The sequence below is a fragment of the Polypterus senegalus genome, chromosome 6, assembly GCF_016835505.1.
Source record: "Polypterus senegalus isolate Bchr_013 chromosome 6, ASM1683550v1, whole genome shotgun sequence".
NCBI lineage: Eukaryota > Metazoa > Chordata > Cladistia > Polypteriformes > Polypteridae > Polypterus > Polypterus senegalus.
In genome coordinates, this window is record NC_053159.1 from 144,977,492 (window position 1) to 144,990,117 (window position 12,626).

The 12,626-nt window shown below is 34.3% G+C and overlaps 1 protein-coding gene across 1 annotated transcript in view; it reads right to left on the reverse strand.

Annotated features, from left to right (window-relative positions):
• arhgap15 (Rho GTPase activating protein 15) overlaps positions 1 to 12,626 on the reverse strand; it is a 657,673-nt gene that overhangs the window by 306,982 nt on the left and 338,065 nt on the right. The window lies entirely within an intron of this gene.

A 12,626-nucleotide genomic window follows, 5' to 3' on the forward strand; every position in this document is an offset into this window, starting at 1 on the left:
CTAATGAATGTATTTCTAAAAGAATATTTCAATAATGTAATGCATGAGAACACCCTTATTTAAGTAAAAAGCTACAGTTCTTTAAAACAAAAAAATACATTATTGTCCATGTAATGTCTAAGTTCTGCATAGCACCCTCCTAGGCTGGCAGGATTTCAACAGTAACACAACCAGGACATTGTGGTACATACAATCTCTTTGAGACAGGAACTCTGGCTGCTTAACTATTGTTCTGCCCTTTCAGGAAACATGTTTAAATAACGTGTCTCTGTAGTTAGGCAGATTCCAAATTGTATTTAAAAGCAGGACATTTTTTAAAAATGAAAAAGTCACTAGTTGCCCAGTAGCTGAAAATCATTAATATTAAACTATTGAAGTGCTGCTGGAAATTAAAGTTGCATATTGAATTGTGCAGTACTGTATGCCGATTAAATGCCTCACAATGTCATGGTAAACTTAAGAAGTATCAGGACAATTTAAACTTTTTTTCTAGCAGTTTTATACATGCGATGCAAGCATCTGCAGTGCAGATCCACCAATAACTGTTATTTTTTGTTTGTTCCAATTTACTACTCCATGATCCCATGAGTTAAGCAATAATTAATTACCGCCGGTTACACTGGAGTGCTTTTAATGTATGTTGTAAGCATTGGCTTTTTTGAAGAACTATCAATTAAAGGGTATCTGAACTGGACCAATGCTTATTGACAATGCATGTCAGGGTAAAGTACTATTGATTGTTTCACATCATGTGTATGGCAAAACCAATTTATTTCAAGTATCTCCACTTAGTTGAAATACATTTTAATAGTCTTTGGCCTTGTTTTAGCACTTGAATCTATTCTTTTAAATGGCTTCAAATTAGACACAGCTTTTAACAAATGAAAACACAACTTATTTATATTTTTTATGTTACAGTTTATGAATTGCTACGTGTGTACTTCTTTCAAAAATTGTTTATATATAATGACAGACATAAGTGTGTGTGTATATGTATATATATTTATTTATATATGAGAAAATTAAATATACACAGTATATAATAACAAATTCACAATGAATGCATTTTAAAACCAAGTTAATATTCTGTATGCTTCTAAATATATCCATCTCTTCAACCTGTGATTGACAGTTCATCTTAAGAAACAGCATGAAAGTAAATAAATAAATGCATAAAGTAAAAGAAATTTACATGAGAGCACTAAAGTTTCTAGAGTTGGGAAGAACTCAACAAATAGATTTATTGTGTTGCTTAGATTTGCGATGTCTCTGTATCATACTTTATAAAACATCGACTCATTTCTCATACAGTATATAATATATTAGTTTAAACCAAAGAGGTCTACATTAAAAGATTAAAGTGAAAAATTGCTTTAAAGATAAGCATGCTCATAAATTATCCCTTGACTTTTGTCATTATGTAATTAGTTTAGGACTTAAGTAACTCCAAATGACAGCATCTTTGCTTTTTAAACTTTTTCACTTTAGTAATTTCTTGCTCCTGTCAAGTTCTAAGCAAGATGCATTCTATTTGAGATGCAAGATTAATCACATACTGACACAGAAAATTATCTGTGTTTATTTGTGTAATTTGTCTGTTTTAATCCAACATGTAAGTAACATGTCACAAATGACCACTGCTTCTCTCGCTCATCATAAAGAATAAGAGATAATCGCCTTAATGGCACATGTAAGATCTGGACACAATTTAAGTTGAGAAAAATACACATTTTAAAATCTTCAATTACTACTTTAACGATGGACAATGCAAACACAGCAACCATTGCAGTTTTTAAAGATGGGGAGACAACTACCAGACGTTTTGGGTATGGGGGTCAAAGTTCCAATATTCAGAACAAAAAAGGCTTAAGTTCTGTTTAATAAAGCAATGATAGTTTAACTTAAACAAACCATAATCTACATTCATTTGTATATCAAGATGCATACCCCTAGTGAAGTATAAGACACAACATAATTATGAAACTGCCTTTTCAGGTCAGAGTCGCCTTAATCCTCATTTTTGATCATGTTAATATTACAATGCATTTTTCTTAATAACTTTTATATTTGCAGAAGTTGTACTTGTGGTATATAGTTGGTCTTTATATCTTTTAACAGTAAACAGAGTCATAAAAATATTATATATGAACTGCAGAAGATACACACATTTTCAGTAGGAATCTTCACAAAAAGTACCATGAAAAGCCTTGTTGAGGTCAGAAGACCACAAAAATTGTTCATGGCACAAATAATTTCACACTTAGGAGTATACTTCTGATTTGTTCTCTAATTCGTTTTAAATCTACATGTGGCACATTTAGTTATAGCTATAATCATTCATATTATAAAAAAAAAAACCAAAGACAATTCCAGTTTCAAAATGAAAATAACAATACACAAGAGGTCTAAAACACGGCAAATTTTTTCAATTACTGTATAGCTACTCAAATGAACAAACAGTATTTAGCTTAAACTGTTCTGAAGTGTGCATAATAATTAAAAGCTTTTCTAAATTATTTTGAGGGGGAGGTATTTTAAAATGGAATACACTAGTAGAAAAGGAATGACAGTTAATTGATTTTAAATGTAAAGGGGAAGCTAAGTAAAGTGGAAGATTTCTAATAATTGCCTTACAAAGAAGGTACTAATTAATCATCCTCCGTGCCACAGTGGCACAATGGTTAGCGTTGCTGCCTCACAGCTTCAGAAGACTGGTATTGAAATTTTTCTCCATCAATTTTGTGTAATTTCCACATTTATTTTTTTTAAACTTATGCAGAGTAAAAAGAAATGTATGCTTCACTGTGAGTGAGTATAAACGGGTATGACAGTGAATTCTGCACTTGACTGGCACACTGTTTACGACTGATGTCTGCCTTGCATCCAATAACCTTCAGAATTTTGAAGTGCTGATGGATATTTAATCACCTTGTGATCATATCCTGATAAAAAAAAACAAAAAACAATCCGAGGCAATGGAGTGGTCTCAGCTCGGCAGGCACCAGTAATAAACTTTAATGATTTTTTGCAGTTGAATACATGTTTAAGAGCACAAAAAGCAACCAGAATTCTGTGTCCTAAAGGAAGAAACCTCTAAAAAGGATTTAGGGGCTTATGTTGTCACATTTTCATCATCTAAGCAATGCACAGAACCTATTAGAAATACAAATAAAATGGTAAGCTATATCATAAAAAACTAAATATAAATCAAGACACATTATTTGCAAAATCTATAAAGAAATAGTGTGACTGCATCTGGGATAATGTGTGCAGATCTGGTCATTATGATAAAGAAAGACGTAGCAGCACTTGAAACTGTGCAGAGAACAGCAACCAGGTGCATCCAAGGAATAAAGGGCATGTCACAATTCAACAGACTCCGAGAATTAATCCTGTTTAGCTTGAGCAGAGGAGACCTTGTGGGGATCAAATCAAAAATTCAAAATTCTCAGATAAAGTAGATAGATAGATAGACAGATAGATAGATAGATAGATAGATAGATAGATAGATAGATAGATAGATAGATAGATAGATAGATAGATAGATAGATAGATAGATAGATAGATAGATAGATAGATAGATAGATAGATAGATACTTTATTAATCCCAAGGGGAAATTCACATAGTAGATTCAGCTCATTTGTTTCAATTTAACAATGAATCAATTACTTGAGGATACCAGTGGAAATTAAGGAGAAGTTCATTTAGGAGTGAAGCCAGGAAATATTTCTTTATTCAATGAATTGTAGGAATCTGGATAAAACTCCCAAGGCATCTAGTTGAAACATAAACCCTGATAACCTTTCAGAAGCATCTGGATGAGATTTTGGGACAACATAGCAGTTAGCTAAACAAATGAGTGTGATGGACTGGATGGTCTCCTCTTGTTGTCAAATTTCTTATGTTCTATTAATAGCCTGTTAGTGGTTATTAACATTTTCATTCACAGAGTCACAATATCAAAATAAAAATATAATTTTAAGTTTAAAATCATTCCTACATCCATTTTTCTGTATCATGGACAGGGAGCCTATTCAAGCAGCTAGTGGTGCAAGGTAGGATTCAACCATAGTGTGTATTGTACACTAAGCCAACAGCATCTATTTGTATTTTAGAAGTTCCTTGAATATACCAATATATGGGGCAAGAGAGGATAGAAACCCTGCATTCCTGCCTAAAACCAAGTTAGCAGTGTCATGTTTAAAAATGTTTTTCACATTGAATATAAAAGTATCTTAAAGGCGTATGAAGTAGACATTTGTCTACACTGGACATGTACACATTGGTGGAAAACTCCTTAAGAGGATGGTAATAACACCAACCACAGGATTAGCAGTAACCACAAAACTGCAGCAACTTGTTTTACTATTTGCGTATTATGCAGCATTCAAACTCTACAAAGTGCAATTTAGGTACCTAAAGGTAAGCAAGAAAACAAGTTCTGCGAAAAGCAACTCTTCTGTGGCCACTATGTCAGTGAAAGGTGACCAATTTGAGAATTAGATGTTATAAAGAGCTGGACCCAACTGGAGAAGGGCTATGTAATAAGCACAACCAGATCACAGCATGGTAAGAGTCTGCGTTTTTAAATGCCTGTTTTCAACCATCCAAATTAAAATGCCAAGCAGACATTTTCAGACGTATGTGGCTCTGGAAAGCTTTTTCTAAAGTCTGTTTTTCAGTGTGAACAAAAGGCAAAAATGGAGATTAATGTGTTTTTAAACACTTAATAATATGAGTATAGCCTGTTTCCTTTGGTTATTACGTACCAGAGCTTTTCAGTAACCTAACATTTTTTTGCCTTCAGTAGAGGCAGTTTACAGGTGATGACACTGGGAATAACCAGGAATATCCGTTCAATGAGATTTATCACTGTTGAACACTACTAACACCCATGTCAATGTCTCCATATGTACACTAATATCCTCCTCACAAAATAGTCATCCACTACATGCTGTCAAAATGACATGTCTTTGTGAGGCATTTTGTCTCACTCAGTTATGAACATGTAACTGAGGCAGTTGACATTATTTTTCACTTATGTGTGAGACAGTGGATAGCACAATTAACTGTGATAAATGTGATAATGTACATTTCAACATTGTCAGACTTTTCTTGGTAGTTCCAATATGCTCCTTTCTTTAAGGCGACACTAATATTCCGGTTTATACTGTAAGGTTAAAGTATTTTTAAAAATGCATTCATGCCTTGCCTTTACTAATGAAATTTACATTCTTTTAAATAACACAAAATAATCAGTTCACGTCCAATTTTCAGTACGCAAGCATTCTAAACAAAATATTTCTGTAGAAAAATATACCATTGTAGGTTATGGCAAGGATATTAAAAAAATCCCTTAAAAAAAAAAAATAAGGGACTTTATAAAGAAAATGGTTGTGTGATGGCTCCTTTTGAGGTGTTACATCTTGACACAACACCCTTTGATGCAACTTGCTTTGATATTTATCTGGTGTCGAATATGCCCAACAGAACATGCAAAAGGTAAAGTATTTAGACATCTGATTAGTTTACCCAGAACAAAAACACTGCCTGAGGTTATACATTACAGTGTGTTGACTTTAGTTATTAAGAAAAGAATTCCCATGATTCAGAAAGGCATTTGCTTTTGTTTTCTGTGTGTGTAAACAGTCATGGTATGTTTCCCACAAGCCTGATGAACAACTACCCTCTTTAAACATTACATTTTTAGATCAAAACAGTATTTGAGCCTAACATCGTATGAAAGACTTCCAAAAAACAAATAAACAAACCAAAAAAATAGATAATACATTATAGACACCTCACTGTGGCTTAAATAGGATATGTTTAGCAGTTTAAAAAAAAGGAAAAGTGAAGAAGGGAGAAGCACTTTCTGTTCTGTTTAACACACTATACTGAATAACATTTTAATTTAGGCTTAAAGTACATTTCTATTATAATACACTTCATACTTCCCCTTATGGTTTCAAACTCAATAAAGTTTAATCTAAACACATCATTTGTGGAGAATGTCTGTTTTCCAGCCACTAATGCTTAAATAACAACTTCAAATCCACCTATCTGTCCAGTTAAAGAAAACAAGTTACTTTCTACTTATTATAAAGAAAAAAGCTCTCAAGGGAAGGAAGAAAGGAAGTGATTAAGGTAAGTGTTTCAAAGCAAATATATCTTAAATGATGTGCAAATTATTTCAGTATTAAACATGACTGATGAAAAGGAGATAATCCATGAAAGTCCGAAGGGTTTTGAAATGCCAGGTTTCAAGCAAGACAAAAGAGAAGAAAAGACTCTGAAGAGTAGAGGGAGGGCTAACGAAACTGAGAAATCCACAGAGAGGCCATCTGATTTGGCTTTCTTTTGATGAAGCTCACCTCAAAGTAAACACTGGTTACAAAGCAATCCAGTAGACAGTATTTACTGATCATAGTACCTGTCTTTCTCCAAGAAGTCTCCTGAGACCACTGAGTGTAAGCCTTCACTAATCAATGACCAAGGAAGGGATTTTAGATTTTGCTGACAAACGAAAATTAAACTTGAAAAAGTAAAAGTTTTAATGTGTTTCGCAATGTTGCATGCATAGGTTTTAAACAGACACTAAAGTACGATTAAAAAGGGCAAGTTTAATAGTCACCAATTAATGTCAAGGAGGTAGGATGAAGGAGTAATTCACAACGCTGTCTTACACCTTAGGGATAATGGGTTTGAATTCCAGCCATGCCTCTATCTGTACAGTATGAAATCCATTCATTCTTTCTATGTCTTTGTGGATTTTTGGCCAGTTTTCCTACAATATATTAATGAAATGTAGGGCAGGTTAGATGGCAAGTCTATGATGTCTGTCATGTGTGGATAATGTGTATGACTGAGCTAGGTGAAAGGATGAGGACGCTTTGCCCATGGTTGTTTCTACCTTACAGTCAATATTGATGTAAGTGACTTCATTAAACCATGAACCTGAATTGGGTTAGGTGGGTTTGAGAATGTTATACTATGTTACATTAGATCTTTGTTGATAACACTGATTAATGCTCAGACTTTTCTTACCAGTCTCCATCATAAAATTAAACTATTAAAAACTCATTCTCGGATGTGCAGGTACATCCATAACCAGCATGTTCATGGTGTAGCTACCGCATGACTTCTGTCAAATCTCCACAGAATGAACTGGAAAATGGTCTTGAAAACAGAAAATTTGGCACTATTGTTAAGAAATCATAGCAGATTGATCTGAGTTATTCGTTCCACCAAAATGTTGAAATTATATATGTGGTACATTTTGTAAAAGACCCATGTTACATCATTTGTAATAAACAGATATTCACTAACTATTAATTCACAAGTAGGATCAGTTAATCCATTTTATGGAGTGTTAGCCAGACAGGTAATGGAATACATTTAAGAATATTCAATATCTCTTGCCCTTTGTGTACCTTCAGCACTTCTCAGTATCCTTACGGGTCTCATGACTGCTTATCTCTCTCTTGAGTTCATTTGTGTAAAACATGCTTTACAGACAAAGTCATTATTTTCAAGGTGACTTGCTCACTACCTGTCTGCTTTTTATTTTTCCCATTTTTGAAGGTGACTCAAAAGTATGCTTTCTAGGGCTTTACTCTTCCCCGTGCATCTCACACTTGCACTTGCACTTTTGATCGCATTACCAAAGCCATACAGACCAACTGCACAAAAGCCAAACTGACCAATCAAATTGCTCGTAGGGACCAGACACGCTCAAAGACCTTATCAAAAGGGTGGGCAAAGTCAATCCTGGAGGGTCGCAGTGGCTGCAGGTTTTTGTTCCAACCCAGCTGCTTAATCTGAAAACAATTTTGCCAATAATTTAATTTCATGGTATGTTAGCACTTTAGCTCTGCCATGTTAGGTCATTCTCATATCCTAGATTTTTTTTTCTCTCCAAGGATACCATACAAATGATTTAACATCAGAAACAATCTGAAGTCTTCACTTTCCTTGCAAGTATTTAATTAAACCAAATAGTGCACAATAAATATACACAGGTGTAAATGGAAGGAGGCTAAATAGAGAACTGCTGGTTTCTTTTGTCATTTGCATCTTATTGATAATAAAGAGCCATTAAAAACCAAGAACACAGCTGTTTAAGACTAAAATAAGCAATAAGGGTTCAATACCTTAACGAGCGAGACAACTAAAACAAAGCAGTAGTGGTACGTGAGCAATAAAGGGCTGCTTATTAAGCAACTGGGCCGGAACAAAAACTTGCAGCCACTGAGGCCCTCCAGGACTGACTTTGCCCACCTCTGTCTTAGCATTTTATTATGTAGTAGAAGTTAACAGCAAGTTAGAGTGCAACAGTCACTGAATCTTTAGAAAATAATGTAATTTCAATCACTGATGGCAATATGAGACGACCATAATAATTCATAACTGGAATTTTCTGTCTTCAAGAATTTCATTATCCCTGTCAGGTGAGGCCTTATTAGATAGAATAGAGGCTTTTGCATATACAAAGGAAATGTCAATCAAGTTTAAACCCTTTAATAAGTATGCAGTGAAAGTATAGAATAAGTCTAACCAAAAGTATTATCAAATGTTGGTGTTGTGGCTGCCTGAAGCTTTTAATTAAAGTCCAGACATACTGAATTTGTTAACCGGTTGGGTAAGATATTACATATGTTATGATTGCTGTGATCCATGAAACGCAAAGGGTTTCTATCAAAAATAAAACCTCAAAACTCCAATGAGGCCTAAAAACATTAAATAAGTCTGACCGTGAAAGTCAAGATCCCGTACAAAAACAAACACAAGGCCAAACATTCCAAATTCACCAAGGGATAGGGGAACCATACAAAACCTCTGGCCCAAGGAACAAAAAAAAATTCCTTCATTTTTTAATAGTTTACTAATAATAATTATTCCAAAACGAAAAAGAAAACAACAGCAAGAATAAAAATCCATGATTGATAACAAAAATTCAAAAGCTAGAAAGCATATAACAAAAGCACTTTCTAACCTGTTTTCTGACCTCCCAGTCATGACCTGCCGCTAACTGTTTTGGTTACAATTCATCGGATTCCTTCTCTACCTAAATTTTGCTGCTTCCTCGTGCAGTTATTCCTTCAGAAAGGTGAAGAAAGTGGACGGGCCAAAATTACAAGTAACATAAAAGAAGTACAAAAAAAAAACAAGGAAGTGGGAGAAGTAATATTATTTTCAATAAACAAAAAACGCTATAAAACAAAGACATAACTAACATGTAGTTAAAATTAAAACACTAAAGGTCAAAATAATATCTTTAAGGAAAATCAGTAAATTCAAAGTCAGTAAAAAAACCTAAAGTTATAACCACAAGACTATAAACCAGAGGTGCACTCAGCAACAAAGTTTCATGCTATGTCATCCCTCTGTTTCTCCAACAATGTTTGGTCACATTTTATGTAACATGGCCACCATGATACCACGGGTCAAGTGGCACCTGCAGCATGTGTCTAGCAACCATACAGAATCATAGTGATCAGATACACAAAATAGTGATCGTAACGCAAACAAATACACAAGATTATATAAAATGATGTCACCCAAATGACGATAAGATTGTAAACAAATATATAAAATCTTTCACTTGATATTATTTATAATTAAGATTGCATTATTTTGATGTTTTTTTACTGAAATATACCAAAATGAGAATGAAACAATTAAAAAAGCAGATCTTAAACTGAATATACTGTATATAAAAAATGAATTATTGTATGAATTCAAAAACCAAATTGATGGATAGATATATTGTTGCCGTTTTCAACCAACTTCCAATATCTATTTAACAGCACTAAAAACAAACAAAATTTTGTATTAAAGTTGTTCAATAAGCTGATTTTTATGACAAGATACAAAATATGAATCAAAACATTAAATATTCCAAGCCCAATCAACATCTCTTTCAAGTGAGTCTTTTCACGAATTTTCAGAAGCGATTCCTAATCTCCCTGGCATTTACTTTTTCTTTCTCTTGTTTGCTCTTCTGTCCATCTTCTCAGGGGTACATCTCTGCCAGATAAATAATACAACATTTGCAAGACTCCTCCAGCAGAGGTTTGGATTCCCTTAATGCAGCCACTCAGTATACCTCGTTAAGATTAAATATATTAAAAAAGCACAAGTAGCTAGGATTATCTAAGAGAACCCATGGTATCAGCTTTGTGCTCCAGATTATCTAATGAACATGTATATTAAATCCAACTAGGATTATTTATTTGTTTTAACCATTTTTTAATATATTGAGCTGGAAAGGATGAGAATGAAACTGGCTTTGCTCATATCCATGCAAGCCTTTTTCTTAAGTTCCATATATATTCATCCATTATGTTTGTTTCCTTTATCCAAATCAGGGTCTTAGAGGGTACAACCAATCCCACGAGTACTAAGCACGGAGTAGAAAGCAACCCTGGACAGGATGGCAGTCAATGACATGTTATAATCACATACATACTCCTGTTCAATCACATTGGGCTCATCATCCAATCAAACACACTGTTCATTAGTATGTGTAAGGAAAATAAGATCATCTGGGGAAAGACCCAAACATGCATTATAGAGAATAAGGACACTCCACACACATTAAACCAGGACATCAAAGTCAAGACGCTCTCTCTTTACAAACATTCCCTCAGCCCGGAAATCCGTTTAAAATCTTGTGAACAATTTCTCCTGTTAAGTTTTATTTCTCACATTATATATATATAGGATTGGGCTGATATAGGAGGCGACAGTAAACATTGTGCCACCACACAGTCCTTATTATATTAAATGTATTTGAAATACCAGACAGCATTTTGCTTTATAGAAAGGGTTAAATTAAAGAATATGTTGCATATAAGATAATTTACCTTTAAGCTGTTTAAAACAAGCTACTACCGTTACATAACAGGAAATGTCTGCAACCCACACCCAATGTTTTTCTAAATGCAGACTTAAAGTGCTGAAAGTGTGATTTATCTAAGCATATAACAGCAATCAAATAGTTACTCTCTTGCCCAATTCTTTCCTGAGTTGAAGGTTAGCTCTGGTCGGCCTTAACCCAATTTACTCTGTGAAGGAAACCTGTGAAGCCCATATTTCACTGTTCTTTGGCTTATTTAAACATGTTTTGCGAAGCTAGAGATGGCTGGACAAGAACTGACTCTCACAAATCTTACTTGAGCTCTCTCTGGATGGAGTTACTGACAAATGTTTTCCTGGTTGACGATGAGCAGCTGTGTCTTTTTTCTTTGTCATATTTCTCAATACTTCTGCGTGCAGAAGCAAAGGAAATTCCTAAATCTTTGCCTATCATTCTTTGGCTCAGACCACAAACACAGAGTCTTTTCTTAAATGGTGATATATCTTGTACTGTTTTGGCTAAAGGAATATTAATGTCTTCAAATGAGTACAAGATTATTATAGAATGGCTCTTTTTTATAGAAGCTAATAAGTTATACGTTTAACTTTCACTGTCAGTCCAAGCCAAGGTGGGTGTTAATGCACTTTGGCTGTTCACCAGGATGAGTGCTTTTGTTAATTGAAATCAAAGTCGACTAAATAAAGATTTATTAAACTAGAACCCCATGGTCAAGACCCTTGCTCTTTATAAACATTCATTCAGTTAGGACATCAGTTTAACATCTTGTGAAAAATAGATAGAAACTCTTTTCATATTGTCTCCTGTTATTTCAAGTTTTGCTTCCTATATTATATCTGTAAATGTTTCTTTAATCCATAAACGTGGAGTTTCCTGTAGGTTGTCAGTTGTCATTAGGTAGGTGCTGATAATAATTGCAAGGGAGGTTTTAACATACAAATTACTTTGTTTTATTGTGTACTTTAAACAAAAGGGAGGGCTAGACATGAACACAATACTAAGTAACAAATAAGGTAAGCAAACAATAAGCATGCAGTCTCTCTGGGTCTCCCTATAGGGTGGTCCAGACCTAATTATGCAATTTTCATTACGCTATAACTTATTAAATTTATTACATAGAAAATCACCCGAAAAATCCCAGACCATCGAGAAGTGTGCGAACGGACAACATGAAGAATCGTCTTTGCTCCGAACTGGAATTGTACCCGCATAAATCAAAGTCATCCAGACAATCTAGATTTGCATAATTAGATCTGGACCACCCAATATACAGGTTTAAAATGCTACACACCACACTTTTGTTTCTCCAGCTATTCAAAAAGCACTTCTTTCTTTTGTCTCCCATCTCTCTCTCTTTCTAATATGACCTCTCTTGTTCTCACCAGTTGCACACTTGCCCCAACTTACCTTTCAGCTCAGGGTTCAAAGAGATGTTGGGTTATAGCTGACTTTAAACGCTGTCTCCCAGAATCAGTTCAAGCCAAACTCAAAAATCCCTTGTAAGGCTTATATTTACCCTGCACTTGCAACAAAAACACCAATCTAAAACTTCCTCTTGTCTCCCTAATGTCTCTATGCTCCTATGTTTTCTAGACCTTAACATTCATGCTACAGGTTTTCATAAGGAGACATATTAGTCCCTGTCCTTCCAGTCTGGGCTCATTTTTTGGATATCTGAAAAATCAGACACCACTCACATCTCTTTGTTATCCTATTCTCTAGTATTTTGAGGTATGCATTACATAGAGA